This window comes from Adiantum capillus-veneris, chromosome 12 (assembly GCF_014529385.1).
Source record: "Adiantum capillus-veneris isolate H3 chromosome 12, ASM1452938v2, whole genome shotgun sequence".
Taxonomy (NCBI): Eukaryota; Viridiplantae; Streptophyta; class Polypodiopsida; order Polypodiales; family Pteridaceae; genus Adiantum; species Adiantum capillus-veneris.
Genome location: NC_140942.1, coordinates 150,981,035 through 151,008,146, shown reverse-complemented (window position 1 = coordinate 151,008,146; position 27,112 = coordinate 150,981,035).

The following is a 27,112-nucleotide window of genomic DNA, read 5'->3' as shown; positions in this document are numbered from 1 at the left end:
GATAGCTAATCTAGTAGTTCAAGTGATCATGATGAAGATGGGGTATGTCAAACAACTCCCACTGACTTGGATATCAACCAATCCAATGTGCAGAGCAATACACCACCTAACGTGGCTTTACACATGTCTTCAAGGTATTTTGCAATATTTTCTAAAGATGCATATGCATTAATGGTCAAGACTTCGTGAGAAGATATTTCATTATCTCTGGATACACTAAAGTCTTGTGATTCTAAAGGATTTCTTGATGTTAAGAAATGGAGATGAATGAAACAGAGTATACTACTTGTGATATGAGGAAAGAGTTTTGCTACACGTATCCCTTTTCAAACATTAGTCTGGGCATATTTTGACACATTAAAATGCTGCAAGCAAAAATGGAAGGTTACCAAATAATGAGTGAAGAAGTTCGAGTGATGACATAGGTGAATCCATTTTGATAATTGTAGATGCAACTCTTTGGAAACTCAATCTCAAATATCTATATTCTATCACATCGAAATTTTCAAGAGTTTTATAGTCAAAGTAGAAACATGATAAGTGCCCCACCAACCATAGTGTGGAATGTAGAGAATTCATGTCATGATTGGCGGTTCTTCGGTCGATATGTATACCAAATGTTGTTTTGTCTCCATGAAAGCAAAAACTGGTTTTGATAGGCATCCTCTTTGAGATGTTGTCACTATCTATAGTGCGTGCTGATTGTTGTGGCAAGGAAACTCTGGTCTAGTTTAACGAAACATGAAGTGAGGTTTCTTTCTAGATGAATTCTCTTGGACTCTTCTTATAAGTTATAGGAAGATATGCCCAACAAAGGCTAGCAAAGAATTGAATACAACATGAGGGCACCTCCCAAACCACGATTGCTTTTCTTGGGCTTCTCATATATTGACCTCCCAAGCCTGGGTGAGCAAACATGGAAGCCTACTTATTGGTTGAAAAAAATTAGACACAAAAAAGAAACCCGTGACAAGAAATTAGGTCTGTTGGATGAGGGGTCCTTACTTTTTAATAGCATGAGAAAAATGAATGGAGTTATACCTTGCAAAAAACACTACACTTGCATGGTTGACCACTGTGGGAGGGCAATGCATTTTGACAAATTAGCTATGAGACTAATCAAGACGACTTCATCATCTAATTATCCCGTAATTTGGTCAGCTCTTCAAGTTTGTCTTGAATTCAATGCAACTAACAATGCAATCTAGTTAATTCTTTTAATGCTCAACCAGAAGGATGCTTAATGTGATCTCTTAATAAACGCTTTGGGTAGATTATCTAGGTAACTGTCATCTGCTTTATATTTTAATTGAAGTTGAAGACATGTGAACATTGGCATCATTGAGAAGCTTGTGCATTGCTAAAATAGCTCTATTGTACACACACATTAATGTTTAGGGTGTTCTTAACCTACACTAGGGGTATGGAAGATTGCATGAGAAGTGATAGAGTTCATAGTCTCATTCATCAAGCTTCACAACTAGGCATGATAGTGTTTTTTATGCATTGAGTAGACAAAGGAACATCACATGTATGGTATAGAAAAGGTTTTGTTTTGGCTATCTAAAATCGTGTTGAAAGTACAGTGTGAGCTGGGTAGTATATATATGTTATTGTAGAAATCATGCATCCAACTTAAAACTTGCATTGGCTTCATTTTGATCATTGGAACCTTATGGATGGGTTTTTAATGTAGTGATATGTTACACACTATGGTTGGTGGGGCACTTATCATGTTGCTACTTTGACTATAGAACTATTGAAATGTCAATGTAGTTAAGCAGAGTAGGTAGAATATAAATATATGTGATTGAGTTTCCAAAGATTTGCATCTACAGTTATCAATATGGATTCACCTGTGGCTTCTCTCTTTAAATTGCTTGCTTTTTTAAGATCGCTCAGAGTGGTCAACCCCTTTATACTTCCCTATATTGCATTCACTAGCTCGCTCCTCAAGATAGCCAAATGTAACTGAAACGAGTTGTTGAAACTTGCTAAGATATTATTATGGAGGAACAACAATAAAGCTTCATCGCGTTGTGGCAATGGGAAAATGAGGAAGGTATCGCTCGACTGTTGGTCCAAGGTGGATTGGGAAATCTCAACATTGTTGTTCATGTTGAGGCCTTGCGTGCCAAGTTTGCGGTCTCAATTGCAAAAGAAAACCAATCTTGGGATATCATGAACAAGGATATGATAGATAATGAAAACTTTTCTCTGAAAGTGGTCAGTGGAAAGGGATTGAGCTGCATGACAAACTATTAGCCTCGAGGTGGTCTAGCCTGAGACTAGGTGGCAGCACATGAGAGGTGATGTAGAAGTGCAATAGAGAAACATGGATGTTGTATAAAGAATTGGGCTTTTGGCAATAGTGCTTTACTAGGTTCATGTAACCTGCTGTCCCTTAAGACTCGGCATGAGCTTGAGACTGATTTGTATATTTCTTGGTGACTTTTTAATACAATCACTCACAATTGTGAGTTTCGTGAGGAAACAAAAGATCGCTCGATCTTCTTCACTCATTTTATGGTAGCCTTCCATTTTCTCTTGCATCATTTTCAGGTGTCGAAATGTGTCTAGACTTCTCTATTTACATGGTCAAACTAATTTTGTGGCAAGTCTCATATGCATTCTACTGTTTATTCTTAGCTAACGAGGGACAATGTTTAATTTATTTGCGACAAGGTCATATGCAGGCTTTGTACCAATTTTCATTAAATTTTGAGGTTGAGGTACATGGATTGCGATCCATGTTCAACCACATCTGGATTTGATCTCTTGGAAGCTTGTTGCACTCTATGTTCACAAGCTAAATCTCAAATATTTTTGGATTTGGACTTAGTTTGATAGGTCAAAAAGCCAACACTAGGTCTACATAGCGGTTTTCAGTCTGTCACCTGTTTTTCTCCCTTTTGACTCAATTTTGCTCAAATTTTTTTCAAAACTAGGATTGGGGATATGTTTCCTTTTGTTTGCACTTCTGCTCCAAAAACTTTTAGGTCAAGCTATCACCATGGGTACATGGATAACGTTCCATGTTTGGAACCCAAATTGACTTTTCTTGGTACAATTTTTTTGAAAATGGGCCTCTGGATTGATTGTTAGGTCAATTCTAGCACTTGCTCAGTGTACTTGGCAGTTGTGGGCTTTTGGTCTAGTTTTGACATCCAAATTCACTTTTGGAAAAACCAATAGACTCCTTGTGATCTCCTCTAGCTATGGTGCAAGTTTGGTTTCAATTTGCAATAGAGGAACATGGATCGCGATCCATGTACCTATGTGTCAGAATGTACTAAAGCTTGGCACACAGCTTGTCCTTGGTCTCCTGATCTGTGTTATAGGGTTTTTGTGTGATTTGGACTTGTTTAGGTCAGACAAAATCTAATCCCTAGGTCTGTTTTAGGGTTTTCACCTTGAACTGCTTTTGGCTCTTTTTACCCTCTATTTGAACTTTTTTGAAAAAATTCTTTGGGGACTTTTGTTCACAATGGTCTATGCTATAGGCTGAAAAAGTTTTTATCCAAAAATTCCTCAAGGATACATGGATCGTGATCCATGTTTCATCACTTTAGGATCTACATTTTTGGTGTGCTGATAGCTTATGATCTTTGTAGTTTGCTCCATAAAGAATTTTTGGATTTGGATTAGTTTTGCCCATGCAAAATTGACCTTTATAGTCTGTTGTAGTGGTTTTGAGAATGAATAGTTTTTGGCTCTTTTGACTATTTTTTACAACTTTTTTGCATTTATTTCTTTTGGGAAAATTGTTTGTCTATGTCTCAGCTACCTAATGCTTAAATCTTAGCCAGAACTTTTGATGAGGTACATGGATCGCGATCCATGTTCCATCACATCTGAACACCAAATGTTGTCTGATGATTACCTTGTTACCATATACATGTGGTAGTGATGTGTATGAACACACTTAGGATTGCCGAGGCATTTTTTCCTCTTTAGGAGGTTTTTTCCCCCGTGCATTGTGGATACGCCCATCACTCTAGGGCTATCTATCTTTCCATTGCACACTAAGTAAAATACTCTTTGTTGTGTGCCTTGAGCTTCCTTCGTCTTCTCCAAGCTGTGTGTGTTTTCTTGCAACCCTAATTCCAACAGTTGGTATCAGAGTAGGTTGCGTCCTCTCGAGCTTAGTCACTAGCTACTCCAATACACGCCTACTCACTTTCTCCAGTTTTAGTGAGCTTTGGCGAGCCTTCGCAGGTCGAAAAAAATTTCGATACCAAATTTTTGATTCGGGCTCATTTCAACCTCCATTTTCACTACAACCAGGTTTGCACATGTAATTTTGTCATTTTGTGCAGAGTTTCTGTCAACACCAATTACTGCATAACAGGTCTTCTACCCTCTAATGCGAGTTGTGCTATATAGCATGTGCTAGTCTCACTGAGTTTCTTCTCATTTTGGGCAATTTTCACGTCAGGCGCAGGCATTTTCCATGGCTGACAACAACACAAATGTGTTCAAGATGTTTGTTGCGCGCTAAGGACAGATTGGATAGGGAAAATTACCCTATGTGGGCTTACATGATGCAACATGTTCCTGTGTCAAAGGGCGTCTGGAATATTGTGCATAACATTGATGTACGTCCTAGTTCTGAGGATACAGGCGATATTGAGGACGTGGCAGGTCTTGCTGCAAGGATTGCTGCTGTTAGAGTTGTTTTGCCTATGGTAGAACAAGCTCGTTGGGATGTAAAGGATGCACAAGCTCATGTGTTTATTGCATTTTCTATAACGTGCACCATTACTTCTCACATTCGTTCAACAAAATCTGCAAAACAGGCTTGGGATATTCTGGTTGGTCCAAGCCGCAATGAGGCAAAAATTGCATTACTGCGTAAAGAGCTGGAGTTGAAGATTATGCATGAGGAAGATAATATGGACACTTTTCTTGCTGGTGTCAAGGATATCAATGAGCAACTTATTTTTGCAGGTGAAGTCATTTTAGACAATTCCCTTGTGTAGACTGTTCTTGATGCCTTACCAGATTCTTTCTAGACTTTTGCTAGTACTTGGAGACTTATGACCCAAGGAAATCTTGAAGTTGTCCAATTCGATGCACTGGGCACATTGTTGTTGCAAGAGTCACATTCTAGAAAAAATAGGACTAGACAACGTGCAGTTGAACATGATTTTATTACTTCTCAAAGAAAGGGTGGTAACAACAATGCAGCCACTTCTTATGGTTCTTTTGCGAGTGGAAAATCACCTGTTCCTAATGCTTCTAGACAACGTGCAGTTGAACATGATTTTATTGCTTCTCAAAGAAAGGGTGGTAACAACAATGCAGCCACTTCTTATGGTTCTTTTGCGAGTGGAAAATCACCTGTTCCTAATGCTTCTTTTGGCAAAAATTCCTCTAAAATTTTTGATGATAAGGGCAAAAAGAAGATGTGTTGCCATTATTGTAAAGCTAATGATCACTTGATCAAGCAGTGTCCTAAGTTGAAGACCAAAGAGGCTAAGAAGAAAGAGGGTGGTTCCACTGCAAATGCTGGTTCCACTACAAATGCAGCCATTGTTTTTGTGAAAGGAGACTGTGATGCTGATGTTGATGTAGAATGGGCTTTTAGTGCAGAGTGCACTTACAATCCTGTTGTCCATGATGCATCTATGCCAGTTGGTGCAGATTCACATGTGTGGTATTTCGACATTGGTGCTACAAAGCACATTACCTCACATTGTGAATTGTTCACCTCTCTTGAGTCTATCGCTCATGGGAATTTAGTCACTTGTGCCAACAATGCCTCTTATCCGGTTCAAGGAGTTGGAAAGTGCTAGCAGCAAGCTAGCTCAAATAACATTTTTTGGAAGCTTTTATTGTAAAAACACTTATTCTTTTGATAAATCAAGAATGTTGTAACTCTTATTTTCTAGATGGGTAGTGTAATCAATGAGCCGGGGCTATAAGCTTCCAGATTGTATCAAGTTATCTTTAGTTCGAGCTCCCAAACTATTAGTTTTTGACCAGAGAAACCTTCGCTAAGGTATAAAGGCCAATTTTTGTAAGTTAATTTCATGTTTTGGGTGATAGAAACACATCGTGAGCTAACGGCACTCACTTCTCTCCTTCTCATGCTTCCTACTCCCTTCTCTGTTGTCACATTGTTGTCCCGTCTGTTGCATTGCAACCGCAGGTAAGAGCTCTACGTATTGACGTAAACATTTCATGGTAATCCGTAGCTTTTGTCATCACCGACCCACGGCCTAATTTCATCATAAGTAGGTAATTAAACTAGAAAATCACAAAATAAGCATAGGTGGATATTGGGGCATCATTGCTAAGCATTTAGATGCATTCAGGGTCAAAATCGACTAGGTCAAAAACTCGCTGCTGCTCTTAATAATCGCGATTTTTTCACTTGACCTAAAGTGAGATTTGAGGCCATAAGCATGTGTGTTTAGGTATTATAAACATGTCCTAGAAGTTTCATAACGTTTGGATGTCATTTGATGCTGTAACGGATGTCATTTGTTTGTCGATTAGCGATTAGCTTCGGTCATTTGAGTGTAGCTTGAGTTAGATGCAAGTTGTTTTTTGTTTTCCAAGAGATTGAAAACCTCTTGTAGCCTCTATGCACTAGGCAAGTCAACTTCATCCCATGGATTGACAATTATGTTCGCGGTTCTTGCTATATCTGCAATAAGATAGGAGTGAGGTTAGAAATCCGTCCCACAGAAATATTGTGCTTACTACTACAAATGGAAGTAATTTCACACTTGTTGATGCACTTTATGTACCTGGGATCAAGAAGAATATTTTGTCTGTATCTGCACTTGCTAGACTTAGACTTATAGTCAAATTTGTGGTTGACAGATGTACAATTTATGATCTCAGTTTTGGTGATAAAATTGTTGCATCTAGCCTTTTGTGCCGCGGGCTGTATAAGCTCACTTTGTATGAAAAGTGTGGACAAAATTTTTCAAATGCAGTTGCAAGATTCAAGGGTTGTTTCAGATGCAAAATTATGGCATGCTCGTTTTGGGCATCTGAATTTTGCTAGTTTGCTGCGTTTGCATCATTTTGATATGGTTGCTTCTTTGCCACCTCTTGAAGCACCTATCAAGCATGTTCATGAAGGCTGTAATTTGGGTAAAATGTAGCGTGCTAAGTTTCCAAAGGATGGGTTAGTTCGTGCTACATGCAGATTGCAACTTGTGCATAGCGATGTTTGTAGGCCAATGCAAACTCGGTCCTTGGGAAATTACTTGTACTTCATGACTTTCATTGATGACTACTCCAAGAATGCATGGGTATATTTTTTGAAAGCTAAGTCCGAAGTGTTCATTTGCTTCAAGCAATTTCTTTCTATGGCTAAAAATGTCTTGAAATGTACTATGGGCACCCTCCGTTCCGATCAAGGGGGGGAGTATATGTCTCATGAATTTAATGCATTTATAGCTAGTCATGGGATAAAACACCAATATACAGTGTCGTATATGCCTCAAAAAAATGGTGTTGAGGAGAGGAAAAATAGGTCTCTTAAGGAAATGGCAAGATGTATGGTCAAGAGTCAAGCTTTACCACATTCATTTTGGCTCGAGGCTATTATGTGTGCCACTTATATACTCAACTGGTGACCTATGAAAGCGTTGCAGTCTATGACTCCATATGAAGCATAGCATGATAGAAAGAAATCTATTGAGCACATGCATGTTTTTGGTTGTTTGGCTTATGGTTTAATGCCACAAGTGAAGCACCTAAAATTGGATGATAAGGATGTCAAATGTATTTTTGTTGTGGTTATGTGCTGAAAGCAAAGGTTATAGGTTGGACCATCCACAAAAAAAAAAGCGTATTTTGGTCTCACGTGATGTTGTGTTTGTGAAGATTCTGTTCAGTCTTTGTTGTCATGTACTAGAGGCAGTAATGTAAGCTCACAGGACATTTATGAAAATTTGTTGCCTCTTTTCAGTGGGTAGAAGCACATAATTCAAAAAATTGGATGGCTATCATGCAATCAAAATATGATGCACTTATAGAAAATGACACATGGACTTTATGTGATTTTCCTCCTTACAAAAAGGCCATTGGTACGAAGTGGGTTTACAAGTTGAAATGCAAGCCGGATGGTGAGATTGATCACCATACGGCTCAACTTGTTGCAAAGGGTTATGCGTAGCAAAATTACATAGATTATGAAGAGACTTTTGCTCCTACTTGTCGTATGACTACTACGTTTTCTATGTACATTGGCAGTTGTTTTGGTTGGGATGTACATCAATCAAACATTGTTACTACTTTCTTAAATGATGATATATTTGAGGAAGTTTATGTAACGCAGCCTCACGGTTTTGTCAAGAAATGACAAGAGGACAAAGTGTGAACATGTAAGAAGGCTTTGTATGAGTTGGAGCAATCTCCTCGTGCTTGGTATGAGAAAGTTGACACTCATTTGGTCAAATGAGGCTTTCGTAATAGTCCAATAGAAATCACATTGTATGTCAAACGTGCGGGCAATGTACTTCTCATTGTTGTTCTTTATGTGGATGATTTGTTGATCACTGATCCCAATGAGGCACACATTGCTGAATTAAAGGCTGATTTGAATGCTACTTTCAAGATGAAATATTTGCAGTTGTTGCATCATCACTTTGGCATACAGTTTAAGCAGTGTGATAGTGGTATTGCCTTGTGTCAGAAAAGCTACATAGAGATGTTCCTATGTAAGTTTGGACTTGAAGATTGCAAACATATTGCCACTCCCATGGAAACATGTTTGAAGTTCAGTCTAAATGATGATGGTGATCCTGTTGATGTCACTCTTTACCAAACTGCTATTGGCTGCCTCATTTATGTATGCAACACAAGGCCGGATATTCACTTTGCAATCTCACAGGTCAGCATATTTATGCATAGCCCAAGGTGTAAGCATTGGCAGACTGGCAAGAAGATTTTCTGCTACTTTATTGGCACTTTACATCTTGGCTTGTTTTATCCCAAGGGGGGATCATTGCCGCCAGATTTACTTGCTTTTTCAGAGTGTCCACAAGTGGTTTTTGTCTTATGCTTGGCAATTCATGTATATCATGGTTGAGCAAGAATCAACCTACTATGGCCACTCCGAGTTGTGAAGATGAGTACAAGGTAGTATTCACAGCTACGGTTGAGTGTGTATGGCTCAGATGCCTTATGGATAATTTGGGTGTTGGACACGACACTGCCAACACTATCTACACTGATAGTTAGTGCACATTGACAGTTGCGAGGAACCTAGATTTTCATGCTCACACAAAGCACATTGAGGTGCATTACCACTATGTCAGGGAGAGGCTCTCAGGAGGAGAGGTCATCTTGGCTTATGTGCCACCACAGGACAACCTTGCAGATCTTTTCACAAAGGAATTGTCTTGTGAGAAGTTCGAAGCTTTCCGCAAAGCTTTGGGCTTACTCCCCTTTGTGGACTGATCATGTCCTCAGGGCATGGCACTTCCCTTTACTCATGTGCCAGCTCTCGGTCACCGCATCACTCCAGGGGGTGTTTGTTACCATATACACGTGGTAGTGATGTGTGAAGCGCATAGCTTAAGATTGTCGACTTTTGTGTAGAGGTAGCTTGGAAGTAGATTGTACTTGCTAAGTACCTTTTAGGATTGTAGGATTAGATTAGGATTTTGAGAATGATTGATAGACGAGACAAGTCTTAAGATCAAGGATCAGAAAACCATAAAAAACAAGAAAACAAGTGTTTGTGGACACTTTCCTCAACCCCATTGCATAGAACCTAGGAGTAGGGTAAGTAGAATCCGAGGTGGGATCTCAAAGCATTTCTCACTCCAAAAGAATCAGTTGTGAGTTGTTTATGTGAAGTTGTAGAAGTTCAGGTCTACAGCTTGAGACAACACCAAAAGCAACCAGAGAATCCGGCTAGAGAGAATGCTCTAAAAGTTATATGAACGAGTGGGTAAGCTTAAGGATGCATTTGAGGTAAATTTTTAAGAGTTTGCAAAAACTTAGATTATTTACTTTTTCTTGAGATTTTGACCAAATTAAGTTTTGACTTGACTCAGAAACTTAAAACAAGTCATAAAAAGACTGTCCATTGAAAAATTTGCAAAAAGTGTTCATTTTAGGCCAAAAGTAAATAATCACGATTATTTACTTTCAACTCAAATTTAACAAAGGATGATACCAAAGACTCTATGTATGATTGCAACCATCTTTTGTAAAAGCCCATAGAAATTGGATCACCAAACTAACCAAAACATTGATAAAACTTGAAATCTGTACTAATTGTCGAGAGCATGAGTTTTTCTGGGTAAATCTTGTTCAAACTTAGTAAAACTTAACTCTGGGGCTTAGATTGAAGTGTTAAACATGTGCATATGCTCAATTGACCAAAAAGATGCAAAAATTTACCAAAAGTAAATAATCATGATTATTCACTTTTGTCCTATTTTTCAACTTTTTTGACCGACTAAGCATACCACCAATTTTATCAGGTTATATTGAACACACAAATCAAATTAAATAAGGATTTGGATCATTGAAGTGAAAATTGAGGCCAGATTTGTAAATTCAATCTACGGACAAAAAATTGTTGACAATTGAGTAGTAATTATCCAAACTTGGTGAAAGTTGGCTTGGGAGCTTAAGTTGAGTTGCTTAACCTGTTGATATCAACATTTTGGCAAAAAGTTGCAAAGAATTTCCAATAGTAAATAATCATGATTATTTATATCTGCTACAAAATTGGACAATTTTTCACATTTGGATATACCACAAGGTCAAGCATATCAAGTAGACGCCACGAATCAAATTTGGTGTAATTTGGATCATAAAATTGAGAGTTCAGCCAGATTCTTGGAACCAGAGTCGAAAGACATTAAACAATTGATAACTTGGACAAATCTTGTTCAAACTCCACCAAACTTGTCCAGAGATCACAAGAAGGTGATTACCTGGCAAAACAAGCCTAAAAAGTGTAAAAATTGAGAAAAGTAAATAATTGCGATTATTTACTACTAAGATTTAGAGACAAGATTTTTGACTTTTGAGCTTGTACAGTGTTAGAACAACATAATACAAGGCCACTCGTAAAGTTTGGGTTCCATTGGGTCCAAATTGATATTATGTTCACTCAGTTTTCAGGTTGCAGATTAGTTCTTTAGCTCTTTGCAAGGATAAAATTTGGAAGTCTCATTTGCTGACTGACTTAGCTCAAATTGAAGTGATATACACAGACCAATCGCGATAGCTAGAAAAAATTGTACAGTGTCTGTGAAAGAATAGCTAACTTGATTAAAACTGATACCAGGAATTAGGTTACAGACAAAGAATTGAGAGCTTGATAGGAATTGCATTCAAGTCAAGTGGCAAAGCGGATAACAAGTCAACCCGATGATAAGTACCTATCAAGGTCTAATTAACCAATCTATATGAACCTTAGATCTGGTCCTATACTGGCAAATCAAGGCATATTTGGAGAGAGTGCTAGTGGAGTATCCACCAAAGAGAGTGTGAATCAAGGTGATCATTTGGGCACTATCTTTGAAGAAGTCTCAGACACTTTTTCAGACTCGCCATCTAAAATGTCTTCCTATTCGACTCATTCAGCAATCGGGAGGATAGTGCGATATAAACACATACTCACCTTTTATACGATGATGACCATGGAGCTTAGGTTTACCTGGATCCTAATGAAGAGTATGCCATTTGCATTGATGACTATGACATAGATTTTGAAAAGGAAATAAGGGAAAATAACCAATGGAAAATGTATATGGATAAAACGGAACTCAATATTCAAAAGTTGGAAACCCTAATGTGATAGAAAAATGGGAAATAGAGGTGAATACACTCATTCGAGATATGGCAGCAAAAAGAAGGTCCACCGACTTTAGAATTTGAGGGATACGATCAAGTTCATTTGAAACCTTTGAAATGGCTTAGCACAGATAATCCTAGGATCGAAGTCTATTGTTGGGAGGATAGGAACGTCAAGGATGTTTTGTGGACCTCTCATGCCAAATTAGGGCAGTTAACACCCATGAAAATCATCTATATCTTCAAAATCAAAGACAAGGGTTCAACATATCTATCAAATTACCTTTTTAGGGATTGTTATAACAAGAACTTTGATGAGTCCTGAGGAGGTAGAACAGACCAAATACCAAGGGTACTCTCTAAGAGATTGGATATTGGGCCAAGGCCTAGAAACTATTCCAAGAGAGGAACTCCATGAGAGATCTTTTGGGAGCAATGTTAAAAAACCCGAACCTACATCATCACGAAGAAAACCGGGTGAAACTAAATCCAGTAGTCCACGGCTACATGAGTCACTATTTCCAATAGATTGGTTTGAAGGACTTGAGACAGGACCAACTGCTAGAAGAGCTGGAGCCAAATCAAATAAACGTGGGACCAATTGATTTTAAAAAATGGATCAAAAAATACAATGGAACGAGGGATCCAGATGACCACTTAGCTAGCTTTAAGCAAGTGCTAAGAGTAGAACACATATTTGATTTCCACACTCAATTTGAGGGATTTGGAATGACATTAGAAGGAAAAGAATTGACATGGTTCCAAAACATTCCACCAAGGTCAATCATGGACTTAAATACATTATCTCAAGGATTTGTAGCTGCATGTTCCAAAACTCGGATTAAACATAATATGATATCTCAAATCTAGGTGAGTCTGTTAGGGATTGTGCAACTAGGATGAAACAATACATTGCAACATGTCTAGAACTAGAAATACTTGTAAAGTGTGAGATTTGTCCTAAAGTGTGAGTCAAGGAGAGAAGAGAGGGATTATCCCACATGCTGTGGAGCAAGGCTGTAGAGCTACTTAAAGCTCATTTCATGAATGAATAAACACAACTCTATTTTGCACTACATGCTTATCTATGGTGAGCTTGTGCTAAGCTAAGTCAATACTCAAGATTTTATTTATGAGTCCAAGCTAATTCTATCTTGGAACCTAATTCACTTGAGTGATAACCTTGCTTACACACACACTCACACATCGACGCTATGTTTCTCTTTCATCCACCATAGCTAGCACGATCCCATTCCTAACAATACTTACAGAAGAAAGATTAGTGCCATTGTTTCTAGAAGGATTACCGAACAAAGAACTTCATGCTATATTGTATAGCAAGAAACATATGACCCTAGAAGAGTGTGTATCAGATGCTATTGACTTGGGAGGCAATTGTGATATTTTCAATAAAGAGGATATCCCTGAGGATACTCAGAGTGAGGAAATAGCATCCTCAAAACCAACACAAGTGGGAATAGCTGCTACAACACCACTAACAACCATAGAAGATATGCTCAAAAGGATGAAACAAATGATGAATGACATGCAAAAAGCAAAGATGAGAGGACCAGGGCAATGGATACCTCAATAGGGACAACCAATTAGGCCACAAAAATGGTGTGCTATCGATGGTAAATGGACCAACCATGAGACCAATAAGTGCTATTACCGACCAAAGTACGATGGAAATGTTCAATATGTGTCCATGAGGCCACAAGGACAACCCATGTACAGATATCATTCTAATATGTCTGCAGTACAAAGACTGCTGATGGGTATGTAAAGACCACAATCAGTGTTGGGTCATTAACCTCCATACCCTGGACATAATGCAATGCCTGTACAGTACATGCAATCAGAAGGAGTCATAGAAGAATAAGCACTAGTGCCTGTTACACCCTATGTGGAGCCTAGTCCATCTACAGTAATGGTAGAAGGGGAGTGATATAATTCACATCCACCTCCAATGCAAGAATCTGTGACTTATGCTACACCAGAGCTTATAACAATATACTATGTAGCTAATCAAGGTGTTAGACCTCCTATGGTAAGACCCATGATTAAGCCAAGGACAAATGGATGCTCAGAACCAGACAAGAACATTAAGCCAGTTGAAGCTTTTTGTACACAATGTTGTAAAAAGGATGGACACTTCCGTGAAGATTGTCCAAAAAATCCTTTAAACAAGGGAAAATTAGTAGTGAATGTAGTCTAAGTGATACCTAGTAGCTCATCGGAGAGTGAACCTATTGTTCCAATTAAGGTGATCACTAAAACCCATGTTAAGAAAAAGAAACACAACTCCTGTGATGGAATACTAAAAATTCCTCTCAAAAGACCAAGAAAAGAAGAAGCCAAAGGTATGAGGTGAGAAAACAGAAACAAAAGGACGAAATTGAGGAAAAAGCCAAGAAACTATTTCAAGAGAAAGTGGAAGAAACTAAAAGAGAAATCAAAGAAACCACAATGAAATCTGGAGGATTAATTTTAGATAACAAAATGCGAACGACTCCGTTTTATGCTATTGAGATCATCTTATGTCTCTACAGGGCTTCTCTTACGTTGTTTTTTCTTTTTGCAAGCATAGAGTTTTGCAGCATTTTTCAGCTTATGCAACACATCCTCAACTAAGAATGGAGCTTAGTCACCCTGAGGATTTTCACGTGCAGATAATGGTGGCGAGTAATATGGTTATGTCTGCATTATTTCAAGAATAATGCTTTTGAATATGTGCCAAATAACTTGATGTAGATGCCCACACAATCAAACACCAAAGATTGCGGATTTGATATTATGTTTGTCATAAAGCTTTTACTTGTGGCTATCGTGGATGGCATGCCATGCCAAAACCCGGTAATGTTGTCATGCCAATGATGTTTACAATGAACGATGTCTAGTATGAATTCCCTTACACTAAAACATTGCCTTGCTGCAGTTCATGAAAACTTGGTTTGCACATGCGCAAGTGGAAACAATGAAGATAGCATTTAGTTCTTGGGCTCAATAAAGTAATGTGGACAACACAACATCATCAATGTAGTGGTGTTTTGAACATAGTAACCTTTGCTATCAAAAAAATTTGGTATTTTGAACATCGTGATCTTTGTTATCATAATTTTTTGTAACCACCTTTTGAAACTATGCAGACATGGTAATTGTTTTGGTCACAAGTTCTGGCCAAGGATTTCAAAATGACGTTATCACACTATAATTTCAGGTTAATAACAATAGAAATGCAAAATAACAAATATTTTGTTACTTGACATTCATTTTTGTTTACCTCCAGGAAGACCTGGAGACCGGCTCGTAGCCCGTCGGGCTAATTAGTTGGCCCGCCGGGCCCACCGGGCTAGTGAATCTTCCCAGCGGTCATGCCAGGTAAAGCTATTTTCCCGCCGGTCCCGCCGTGGCTATATAAAGGTAACGCCGGTGCTTGTCTTTTCACAAAAGAGGTACATTGAAAAGTCTTCACCAAACTTTCTGGCAGCTTTCCACATTCTCAAAGTAGTGTAGCAGTAATTTTTTAAACCCTTTCTTATTTTATTGATGTTTTTTTGAGTTTTTTGCGTTAAAACTTAAAGGTTTAAAATTTCTTTTATCAAATCATCGTACGTGGATGCACTGGCACATGGTTGCAACTGCGGCTAGGTGTGTCATTGCAAAAGCGTACGATGATTATGTTTTATATTGCTCCCAGTCATTCATGCTTCGGAACATGGTTGCAATTGCGACTAGGTGTGTTGCTGCTAGAATGACAGGAGCATTTGTTTGAAAGAAGTAACCGTGCTCACATTCCCGGTGGAAGACATACTTATTGGATGCCTGCAATACCAATAAACATAGCTACGGTATGCTATCTCTTCTTTCAAGTATTATTCAAACCAAACATTAGTGTTATAATCAATATCACACACAAGCGTAGTAGTGAAGCCTGAAGGGAATAAACCTCAATCTACTCAAACATGAGCAAGCAAATACAACGGTGAATCAAATATGTGATCAGTCCATCCCAAAAGTAGAGATATCGACCCAAAGATTCACCTTCCTACCTCCTTTCATGAATCAGTCCAGTCCAAAAAAGAACTAATGACCCATTATTGGAGCTCTAATCGAAATAGCAAGCAAATACAGCGGTGAATCAAACATGTGATCAGTCCATCCCAAAAGTAGAGATATCGACCCAAAGATTCACCTTCCTACCTTCTTTCATGAATCAGTCCAGTCCAAAAAAGAACTAATGACCCATGATCGGAGCTCTAATCGGAATAGCAAGCAAATACAGCGGTGAATCAAACATGTGATCAGTCCATCCCAAAAGTAGAGATATCGACCCAAAGATTCACCTTTCTACCCCCTTTCATGAATCAGTCCAGCCCAAAAAAGAACTAATGACCCATGATTGGAGCTTTAATTGGAATAGCAAGCAAATACAGCGGTGAATCAAACATGTGATCAGTCCATCCCAAAAGTAGAGATATCGACCCAAATATTCACCTTTCTATCTCTTTTCAAGAAACAGTTCAGTCCAAAAAAGAACCAATGACCCATGATAGAAGTTCTAATCAATATAGCAATCAATTTAGCAAATATAACGGTGAACCAAACATGAGATCACTCCATCCCAAATGTAGAGATACCGACCCAAAGATTCACCTTTCTACCTCCTTTCAAGAATCAGTTCAGTCCAAAAAAGAACTAATGATCCATGATCAGAGTTACATCAAGTTAAATATTTTTTTAAAGACTATTCATTTTTTTACCTTTAGTTTTTCTTGACCAAATTTAGAGGAAGAGGTGATGTGATGTGAGGTCTATAAAAGGGTTATATAGAGCTTCCAAATATGGAGGGGGTACACGACGGGCCCGACGGGATTCTTGCTTGTCCCGTCGGGCCTGTCGGGATTGTTGGTTGTCCCGCCGATTCTACGTTTTCTACCGGTTTTCGTAGGTCATGACATTAGATATGTTATTAACATGAAAAAATAGTGATAATAACAACAATAATTAACATTTTAACAAAATGCATCATCGCGTAATTTAAATCCCTGGTTCTGGCTATTGTTGTGGTGTTATGGTTATAACGATTATGTATATGGTGTCGCTGGTTATGGTGTTGGTTACGGTGTCACATGTTAAGCCGTTTCAAAGGTTTCAAATCAACTTGATTGTATCCCTCAAATTCTAAAGTCGGTGGACCTTCTTTTTCTGCCATATCTCGAATGAGTGTATTCACCTCTAATTCCCATTTGTCTATCACATCAGGGTTTCCAACTTTTGAATACTGAGTTCCGTTTTATCCATATACATTTTCCCTTGGTTATTTTCCCTTATTTCCTCTTCAAACTCTATGTCATAGTGATCAATGCGAATGGCATACTCTTCATTAGGATCCAGGTAAACCTGAGCTCCATGGTCATTATCGTATAAAAGGTGAGTATGTGTTTATATCCCATTGTCGTCCTGATTGCTGAATGAATCAAATAGGAAGACATTTCAGATGGTGACTCTGAAAAAGTGTCTGAGACTTCTTCAAAGATAGTGCCCAAATGATCACCTTGATTCACACTCTCTTCGGTGGATACTGTATTGGTCCTCTCTCCAAATATGCCTTGATTTTCCAGTATACGACCAGATCTAAGGTTCATATAGACTGGTTAATTATCCCTAGATAGGTACTTATTGTCGGGTTGACTTGTTATCCTCTTTTCCACTTGACTTGAATGCAATTCCTGTCTAGCTCTCAATTCTTTGCTTGCAACCTTATTCCTGGTATCAGTTTCACTACAACACAACATGGAGATATCGACGCGCGTAGATCGACTAAATTAGCGGGCGTTGCTATACGCGTCGATATACGCGTCTCAATGTACGTCGATATACGCATGGAAAGGCTTTACTTCTCACGCGTATATCGACGCCTATAGCGACGCGTATATCGACGCAAAAACAATTGGGGGAAAAAAGCAAAACCCGCGAGCAACAGGGGCCATTTTCGCTTGCGCTCTGCTCAAATCTTGGCCTCCACCTGCTGTGTAGGTATTATGCCCCCCCCCCCCCCCCCAAACCCCTCTCTCTCTCTCTCTCTCTACATCGTGTGTGTGTGTGTAGGAAAGAGAGAGAGAGAGAGAGAGAGAGAGAGAGAGAGAGAGAGAGAGCGGTGTGTGTGTGCGTAGGAGAGAGAGAGAGAGAGAGGGAGAGAGAGAGAGAGAGAGAGGGAGAGAGAGAGAGAGAGAGAGAGAGAGCGGTGTGTGTGTGTGTAGGAAAGAGAGAGAGAGAGAGAGAGAGAGAGAGAGAGAGAGAGAGAGCGGTGTGTGTGTGTGTGTGTAGGAAAGAGAGAGAGAGAGAGAGAGAGAGAGAGAGAGAGAGAGAGAGAGAGAGCGGTGTGTGTGTGTGTGTAGGAAAGAGAGAGAGAGAGAGAGAGAGAGAGAGAGAGAGAGAGAGAGAGAGAGAGAGAGAGAGAGAGGTGTGTGTGTGTGTGTGTGTGTATAGGAAATAGAGAGAGAGAGAGAGAGAGGTGTGTGTGTGTGTGTGTGTGTATAGGAAATAGAGAGAGAGAGAGAGAGAGCGGTGTGTGTGTGTGTGTGTAGGAAAGAGAGAGAGAGAGAGGTGTGTGGGTGTGTGTGTAGGAAAGAGAGAGAGAGAGAGAGAGAGAGAGAGAGAGAGAGAGAGAGAGAGAGAGAGAGTGTGTGTAGTAAATGAGGTTACAGTGGCAGGTACAGTCCACAGCCGTTGGACGTTCTTTCTAGAGCGGTTCATGAAAACACTTAAGGGTTTTATTCGCCAAAAAGTGCGTCCAGAGGGGAGCATGGCAGAAGGATGGCTGGTGCAAGAGTCTCTTGTATTGACGACCGAATTTCTATCCGTTTCTGACCCAAAAATGCCTCGACTGTGGAGCGATGAGGAGGATGCAAGACTGGTGGGAGAGGAGCCGCAAGGGCAAGGGGTGCCGAAGAAAATGAACCTGGCCATGCGAGAAAAGATCATGAAGTTCTGTATACTAAATTCAGCGCCGATGCAAAAATGGATTGAAAGGTACGAAGAAGAGAAAGAGAGACGCAATCTAGAGCGACAGGATTTCAGGCGAAGTCGAATGACTAGAGGCTTACCCTTGCCAGACTATCTTGCTCCTCTACCTGAATTCCCTACAATGGCATGGTTGGACAAGACAGTGAGACCAGCTCGACAGATCGGAGAACCCATATCTCTAGAAGAGGAAGAGCTGGCTATTGGATGTGACTGGAAGTATCATACATACATGGCACTGTGGTCGCATGGAAAGCATTTCAGAACACAACAAATTGACAGCAGAAGAAACACGTTTGACAGTGGGGTAATGGTTAGTTTCATGCAAAAGAGCAGGGCCAGTGCTAGAGACACGAATGAGAGCACTAGCAACCTGGATTACTGTGGTCTGGTGTCAGATATCGTGAAAGTAAGCTTGAGGCGGTTTGAGATGTTTTTGTTGGATGTGAAGTGGTTCAAGGTGATTACTTCTGGTCTCAATGCAACGGTACGCAGAGATGGAAACAAGCTTGTGCAAATAGATTCTACAAAGACTTGGACAGATGCGAGCGACACATTTGCTCTCCTCGAACATTGCGAGCAAGTGGTCTTTGTACCGGACCCTCGAGAGCGACAATGGTGGTTTGTGGTTCAGGTTGCTCCAAGAAATAAACAAGTACTTGAAGGGCAAGATCTCCTGGAGGAAAGTCAGTCAGATGACGTCCATACTACTGTGACATTAGATGAGATGGACGAAGGTATGGCAGAGGAAGCTGACAGATATATGAGGGATGACGCAGACGAGCCAGAATTGACACTTGTAGATGAAGATGCAATGGATGAAGACAATCTGCCAGAACGAAGTGGGGCAGAGTTATGTTTGCAATTAGAGATAGACGATGATACGGTGCAAGATCTTATCGATGATGCCTCACTCATCCAGGCCTAGGCCTGTAAGTGTTTGTGTTTGTGTGAAGACTTTGATTTAAAATTAAGCTTAAAGTTAATTTAAACAACTGTGTTCTGACGCTTTATTTTACTTTCTTTGTGCAGGACTTTAGTATGGCAGACGAGATTCCAAATCCCGCTTCCATGAGTGCAGATACATTCATGGGCTTCGTTACACGGATGACGCCTGCTCAGATGGCAGAGGCTTCTCAGTACTGGGTAGCCAGAGACACGGGTACTACGCCTCCGGGCTTCACACCCGAGGGACCGACGCCTAGAGGGGGGACGCCTACGGGGTTCAGGACGCCTATGGGTACGAAGCCTTCTTTTCCCATCACGGCCGCTTCGACACCTAGGGGTGAGACAGAGGCGGGTACGCCCTCATCTCTGCAGCACAAGCGCACTCGCCGATCTCGGCGATCGTCAGGTGGAGGTGGTGGTTGTTGTGGAGGAGGGTCCACAGATGCTTCGACCCCTCCTTGCTCACGACCCCCGTCTTATCGAGGCACACCTCTCGACACACCTCTTGGCACACCTCGGACACCTTGGGGGGCACACGATCCTAGTGCCTCCAAGCTCTATACTGTACGGGGAGATGGTTCTGTTGACATGGATAGAGTCGGGACTGAGATGCGACAGCGGATTCGCCAACTCGTGGAGCTGCAATTTTCGACCAGCATTCTGACGTCTTGGGATCAGCAAGACAAGGAAAAAGTCACTTACATAGTGGAGACCATCCTGAGAGAGTACCAGCTTGCTCCGGGTTCTTCTGTTGTTTCGGCGCGGTGGATCAAGGGTGTTGCACGGGACACCATCAAACATCGACGAGATGCAGCTCGGAAGGCTTTCACGACCGGCTCGCCGAAGCCTTCGGGCATCCCACACGAGACGTGGCTGCAGATCAGGGAGGATGAGCAGACAGCGGCCACGCAGTTCAGACAGCAGTGTGAGGCCGTACAGGTACGACAGATGACTAGGGGGACATCTCGTCTTGGCAGCGGAGGCTTCGACACCTTTCGCTATGAGTTTGTGAGTTTCTAATCAAATCTTAACTATGGCATTTTTTAAAACGCGATGAATCATATATTCTTATTACTTTGATTTTTGTATAAACGTAGAATCTTGCGATGCATCGAGCTCCATCACGCGAGGAGGAGTCAGATGGATATCGCAGAGGTATCTATGAAGTACTGAATGATCTTGAAGCTTCAGGAGAGCCTGTAGACTGGGAGGCCTTACAGTCTCGCTGATCGCTTGAGGTGAGACGTTAATATGTGTGAGTTGATTTAATTAAGTCAGTATATGTGAAGTAATATCAATACTAATTTTGTGAGTTGTCCTATGTGCAGGTTGCGACGCCTAGTCATTAGTGGACCAGATTTCATCTATATGCTTTGTGAGACACAGACACGCTGCTGTGTCTCTTTTTTGTACAAACAGTTAGTGTTTAGACAGTTATTGTTCCCTTATGGTTATGATTATTGTCATTGTCATTGTATAGATAGTTATTGTTTCTCTTTCTGGTTATGCTTATGGTTATTGTTAATTTTGTTTATGGTTATGGTTATCTGCATTATGGTTTTGATCAAAGTGGTTATAGCCGGTTATGGTTTTAAGTTATGGTTATGTTTTTAAGTTATTTTTATGGTTCGTTATGGTTATGGTTCATTATGGCTATGCTTTTAAGTTATGGCTATGCTTTTCAGTTGGTACGGTTGTCTTTCATTGGCCTTAAATCTCATGTGAGATCCTACATGGATAGCATGTAGGAGGAGTATACATGATATGGTTTTTTTTTAAAAGTTATGTAAAAACAAAGGGAACTCTGCCGAAATTTCTGCGCGCGGGAGCATGGTTGATATTTTGGTGCTGCTCGCTTTCTTGGGCAGAGGGCAGGAAGTCTGGCTGTGGCTGTGTCCATCTTTTAACTGGGCATAGGCCAGGCTACCTGCCCTCTGCCCAAGAAAAAAAATTCTGCTATGGTCGTCGCTATATGCGTCGCTATGCCCGTCGCTATGAGCGTCGCTAATAGCGACTGGTTTCACAGCGACGCGCATAGCGACGGGCAGCGTCGATATATGCGTGGATAACACCTGTTTTTGTTGTAGTGTTTTAATCAAGTTAGCTATTCTTTCACAAAGACTGTATAATTTTTGCTAGCTACCGTGATTGGTCTGTGTATATCACTTCAATTTGAGCTAAGTTAGTCAGCAAATGAGACTTCCAAATTTTATCCTTGCAAAGAGCTAAAGAACTAATTTGCAACCTGAAAACTGAGTGAACATAATATCAATTTGGACCCAATGGAACCCAAACTGTACCAGTGGCTTTCTATTATGTTGTTCTAACATTGTACAAGCTCAAAATTCAAAAATCTTGTCTCTGAATCTCAGTAGTAAATAATCGCGATTATTTACTTTTCTCAATTTTTACACTTTTAGGCTTGTTTTGCCAGGTAATCACCTTGTTGTGGTCTCTGGACAAGTTTGGTGGAGTTTGAACAAGATTTGTCCAAGTTATCAATTGTTTAATGTCCACAGACTCTAATTCCAAGAATCTGGCTGAAGTCTCAATTTTATGATCCAAATTACACCAAATTTGATTTGTGGCGTCTACTTGATATGCTTGACCTTGTGGTATATCCAAATGTGCAAAATTGTCCAATTTTGTAGCAGATGTAAATCATCTTTGCAACTTTTTGCCAAAATGTTTATATCAACAGGTTAAGCAACTCAACTTAAGCTCCCAAGCCAACTTTCACCAAGTGTGGATAATTACTACTCAATTGTTAACAACAGTTTTCTGTCCGTAGACTGACTTTACAAATCTGGACTCAATTTTCACTTCAATGATCCAAATCCTTATTTAATTTGATTTGAGTGCTCAATATAACCTGATAAAATTGGTGGTATGCTTAGTTGGTCAAAAAAGATGAAAATAGGACAAAAGTAAATAATCATGATTATTTACGTCTGGTAAATTTTTGCATCTTTTTGGTCAATTGAGCATATACACATGTTTAACACTTCAATCTAAGCCCCGAAGTCAAGTTTTACTAAGTTTGAATAAGATTTGCCAACCAAAACTCAAGCTCTCGACAATTAGTACAGATTTCAGTTTTTATCAATGTTTTGGTCAGTTTGGTGATCCAATTTCAATGGGCTTTTACAAAAGATGGTTGCTATCATGCATAGAGTCTTTGGCATCAGCCTTGGTCAAATTTGAGTTGAAAGTAAATAATCGTGATTATTTACTTTTGGCCTAAAATGAACACTTTCTGCAATTTTTTCAATGGATAGTCTTTTTATGACCTGTTTTAAGTTTCTGAGTCAAGTCAAAACTTAATTAGGTCAAAAATATCCAAGAAAAAGTAAATAATCTAAGTTTTTGCAGACTCTTAAAAATTAACCTCAAATGCATCCTTAAGCTTACCCACTCGTTCGTACAACTTTTAGAGCGTTATCTCTAGAAGGATTCCCTGGTTGCTTTTGGTGTTGTTTCAAGCTGTAGACCTGAACTTCTACAACTTCACATAAACAACTCACAATTGATTCTGTTGGAGTGAGAAATGCTTTGAGATCCCACCTCGGATTCTACTTACCCTACTCCTAGGTTCTATGCAATGGGGTTGAGGAAAGTGTCCACAAACACTTGTTTTCTTGTTTTTTATGGTTTTCTGAGCCTTGATCTTCAGACTTGGCTCCTCTATCAATCATTCTCAAAATCATAATCTAATCCTACAATCCTAAAAGGTACTTAGCAAGTACAATCTACTTCCAAGCTACCTCTACACAACAAAAGTCGACAATCTTAAGCTATGCGCTTCACACATCACTACCACGTGTATATGGTAACAAACCCCCCCTAGAGTGATGCGGTGACCGAGAGCTGGCACATGAGTAAAGGGAAGTTCCATGCTCTGTGGACATGATCAGTCCACAAAGGGGAGTAAGCCCAAAGCTTTGCAGAAAGCTTTGAACTTCTCACAAGACAATGTCTTTGTGAAAAGATCTGCAAGGTTGTCCTGTGGTGCCACATAAGCCAAGTTGACCTCTCCTCCTGAGAACCTCTCCCTGACATGGTGATAATGCACCTCAATGTGCTTTGTGAAAGCATGAAAAGCTGGGTTCCTCGCAACTATCAATGTGCTATAACTGTCAGTGTAGATAGTGTTGGTACTGTCATGTCCAACACCCAAATCATCCATAAGGCATCTGAGCCATACACACTCAACCGTAGCTCTGAAGACTACCTTGTACTCATCTTCACAACTCGGAGTGGCCATAGTAGGTTGATTCTTGCTCAACCATGATATACATGAATTTCCAAGCATGAAACAAAAACCACTTGTGGACACTCTGCAAAAGCAAGTAAGTCTGGCGGCAATGATCCCCCCTTGGGATAAAACAATCCAAGATGTAAAGTGCCAATAAAGTAGCAGAAAATCTTCTTGCCAGTCTGCCAATGCTTAGACCTTGGGCTATGCATAACTATGCTAACCTGTGAGATTGCAAAGTGAATATCCAGCCTTGTGTTGCATACATAAATGAGGCAGCCAATAGCAGTTTGGTAAAGAGTGACATCAACAGGATCACCAGCATCATGTAGACTCAACTTCAAACCTTTTTCCATGGGAGTGGCAATAGGTTTTCAATCTTCAAGTCCAAACTTACATAGGAACGTCTCTATGTAGCTTTTCTGACACAAGGCAATACCACTATCACACTGCTTAAACTGTATGCCCAAGTAATGATGCAACAACCCCAAATCTTTCATCTTTAAAGTAGCATTCAAATCAGCCTTTAATTCAGCAATGTGTGCCTCATTGGGACCAGTGATCAACAAATCATCCACATAAAGAACAACAATGAGAAGTACATTGCCCTCACGCTTGACATACAATATGATTTCTATTGGACTATTACGAAAGCCTCATTTGACCAAATGAGTGTCAACTTTCTCATACCAAGCACGAGGAGATTGCTCCAACCCATACAAAGCCTTCTTACATGTTCACACTTTGTCCTCTTGTCCTTTCTTGACAAAACCGCGAGGTTGCGTTACATAAACTTCCTCAAATATATCACCATTGAAGAAAGTAGTAACAATGTCTGATTGATGTACATCCCTACCAAAACGAGTTGTCAATGCACATATAAAACGAACAGTAGTCATACGACAAGTAGGAGCAAAAGTCTCTTCATAATCTATGTAATTTTGTTGCACATAACCCTTCTCACCATCCGGCTTGCATTTCAACTTGTAAACCCACTTTATACCAATGGCATTTTTGTAAGGAGGAAAATCACATAAAGTCCATGTGTCATTTTCTATAAGTGCATCATATTTTGATTGCATGACAGCCATCCAATTTTTTGAATTATGTGCTTCTACCACTGAAAAGAGGCAACAAAGTGTCATAAATGTCCTATGAGCTTACAATACTGTCTCTAGTACATGACAACAAAAACTAAACAGAATCTTCCACAAACACAACATCACGTGAGACCAAAATACACTTTGTTTTCAGATGGTCCAACCTATAACCTTTGCTTTCAGCACTATAACCACAACAAAAATACATTTGACAGCCTTATCATCCAATTTTTGGTGCTTCACTTGTGGCATTAAACCATAAGCCAAACAGCCAAAAGCACACATGTGCTCAATAGATGGCTTTCTATCATGCTATGCTTCATATGGAGTCATGGACTGCAACGCTTTCATAGGACACCAGTTGAGTATATAAGTGGCACACATAACAGCCTCGAGCCAAAATGAATGTGGTAAAGCTTGACTCTTGACCATACATCTTGCCATTTTCGTAACAGACCTATTTTTCCTCTCAGCAACACCATTTTTCTGAGGCATATACGGCACTGTACATTGGTGTTTTATCCTATGACTAGCTAGAAATGATTAAATTCATGAGACATATACTCCCCCCCTTGATCGTAACGGAGGGTGCCCGTAGTACATTTCAAGACATTTTCAGCCATAGCAAGAAATTTCTTGAAGCACATGAACACTTCGGACTTAGCTTCAACAAATATACCCATGTATGCTTGGAGTAGTCATCAATGAAAGTCACGAAGTACAAGTAATTTCCCAAGGACCGAGCTTGCATAGGCCCACAAACATCGCTATGCACAAGTTGCAATCTGTACGTAGCACGAACTGACCCATCCTTTTGAAACTTAGCACGCTACATTTTACACAAATTACAGCCTTCACGAACATGTTTGACAGGTGCTTCAAGAGGTGGCAAAGAAGAAACCATATCAAATTTATGCAAACGCAGCAAACTAGCAAAATTCAGATGCCCAAAACGTGCATGCCACAATTTTGCATCTGAAACAACCCTTGAATCTACAACTGTATTTGAAAAATTTTGTACACACTTGTCATACAAAGTGAGCTTATACAACCCACAGCACAAAAGGCCAGATGCAACAATTTCATCACCAAAACTGAGATCATAAATTGTACATTTGTCACCCACAAATTTGACTATAAGTCCAAGTCTAGCAAGTCCAGATTCAGACAAAAGATTCTTCTTGATCCCAGGTACATAAAGTGCATCAACAAGTGTGAAAGTACTTCCATTCATAGTAGTAAGCATAATCTTTCTGTGGGACGGATTTCTAACCTCACTACTATCTTAGTGCAGACATAGCGAGAACCGCGAACATAATTGTCAATCCATGGGATGAAGTTGACTTGCCTAGTGCATAGAGGCTTCAAGAGTTTGTCAATCCCTTGGAAAACAACAAACAACTTGCATCTAACTCAAGCTACACTCAAATGACCGAAGCTAATCGCTAATCGGCAAACAAATCACATCCGTTACAGCATCAAATGACATCCAAACGTTATGAAAATTCTAGGACATGTTATAAGACCTAAACACACATGTTTATGGTCTCAAATCTCACTTTAGATCAAGTGCAAAAATTCCGATTATTAACAGCAGTGAGTTTTTGACCTAGTCGTTTTTGACCCTGAATGCATCTAAATGATTAGCAATGATGCCCCAGTACCCGCCTATGCTTATTTTGTGATTTTCTAGATTAAATACCTACTTATCATGAAATTAGGCCATGGGTCGGTGATGCCAAAAGCTACGGATTACCATGAAATATTTACATCAATGCGTAGAGATCTTACCTGCGGTTGTAATGCAACAGACGGCACTGCAATGTGACAATCGAGAAGGGAGTAGGAAGCATGATAAGGAGAGAAGTGAGCGCCATTAGCTCACGATGTGTTTCTATCACCCAATACTTAAATTTAACTTACAGAAATTGGCCTTTATAGCTTAGTGAAGGTTTCGCTGGTCAAAACTAATAATTTGGGAGCTCTAACTAAAGATAAG